The 1630-nt window shown below is 29.1% G+C and overlaps 1 pseudogene; it reads right to left on the bottom strand.

Annotated features, from left to right (window-relative positions):
• Positions 1–310: 310 nt before the first annotated feature.
• On the bottom strand, positions 311–1232 carry LOC122633956 (annotated as a pseudogene).
• Between the last annotated feature and the right edge of the window lie 398 nt (positions 1233–1630).

Below are 1630 nucleotides of genomic sequence, written 5' to 3'. Positions count from 1 at the left end.
ATGCTCTGATATCGAAGATAATAGATTCTATCACTATGAAAGTGAATCAGAAGAAAATGCAATCGAACTATGGGGTATTCATGATGAACTTTTCGATAATGAGAATAGTGATAATGAGATTATAGATGAAGAAAATTTTCGAAAAACTTCAGTTCTCAAAGTGTATTTAAAAATATTTTGAATTTACGTAAAAGAAAAGCGCTTATCTGAAACAATTACAACTGATTACAATCATTTTTTAATTAAAAGTTCCCGAAATTTTCTTATTTTTATTTTTTTATTTATTGCTTTTTTTATTTATTTATTTTTTTTATTTATTTATTGCATTGATTATGGAGATTCCTATAAGTAAATGTATTGCCAATTTGCTAGACCATTTGATCCTTTTCCATATTGTTGTTGCATATGATACCATTTGATCGTTTCCGTCGATCCCAGACTTTTATTGTTATAAGCTGTTACTGCTAAGGGATTTATTTTTGGGAGACGATTGCGATAAGAGGAATCCATATTTGATACCATAATGGATATACGTTTACTTGACAATATTTTAACATCACGGACATCTCTCCATTTTAATACCACAATAACGTCATTATCTTTCAGTGATATTTCATCTCTTTTCAATAGTTAAGATATAACATATTTTAGCATAAATTTCTTATTGTAACGTACAGTTTCAACAATATATGTTTTAAATTCAGATATTTAAATGCTACTTTATAACGTATAAAAATTATCGACGCCTTTCATTTAACAATTTGTTTACAAACTCAGTGCAAATGTCCTCCACTATGCTGACTTGCTTGATTTTACTAGTATCTCGTCCAATATATATTTTAACAGAACATATATATCTTTCGCTGGAACATAATTTGAACAATTTTATTCCATATTTATATGATTTCGTTGGTATATACTGTTAAATACTAAATATTAGTCTTCTTCTTCAAGAAACTATTGTCTCGTCGACTACAATATCTGGGCCTGGTGAAAAGATTTTTTGATAATTATCTGTCAGTATGTGTACAAGTGGTAAAATTTTTTCATTAAAAAATAAAAAAACTTCACCCGGTGTAACATCGGAAGATTTAATTCTATTAGAAGCCCTTATTCCTGATGAATGTAAATGATTTTTGTTTGCTGGTAAACTCGTTCCACTGGATATTATCCAATGAACCAACAGTATTGATCAATTCCTCCTCTTTTTCTATAGCCAGTTCTTCTAACATTTCCTCAAGGTCTTCATTTTCATATGCATCCTCGTTATCCAAGCTTGAACTTATTAAATTTTATATCTAATCTTTCTTGTAAAACCGACTATTTCTTCATTACTATTTCGCTTACTTTCAATTATATTTTTATGCTATCCAACAAACATTTTGAGAATAAAATAATATTTTTGGATATTTGAGAAAGAATAATAATAATCACAGATATGCTTGTTAGAAAAAATATGCTTCTCGACCAAATAAATGTTCTGGGTTAAGTAGCGTGAGACCTTTCACAGATCCTTTATTCTTTCATATAAAACGAAGGCTCAGTAATGTTAGGTCACCAATCACGCACGTGCCTACTTTTAAACAGATTGCATCGTATCGCTACTCCAGTTAATCACTCTGTATCTACA

Source organism: Vespula pensylvanica, chromosome 13 (genome assembly GCF_014466175.1).
Source record: "Vespula pensylvanica isolate Volc-1 chromosome 13, ASM1446617v1, whole genome shotgun sequence".
In the NCBI taxonomy this organism is placed as follows: Eukaryota; Metazoa; Arthropoda; class Insecta; order Hymenoptera; family Vespidae; genus Vespula; species Vespula pensylvanica.
The sequence above is the reverse complement of the archived record's forward strand: the minus strand, read 5'-3'. Positions and strand labels throughout refer to the sequence as shown.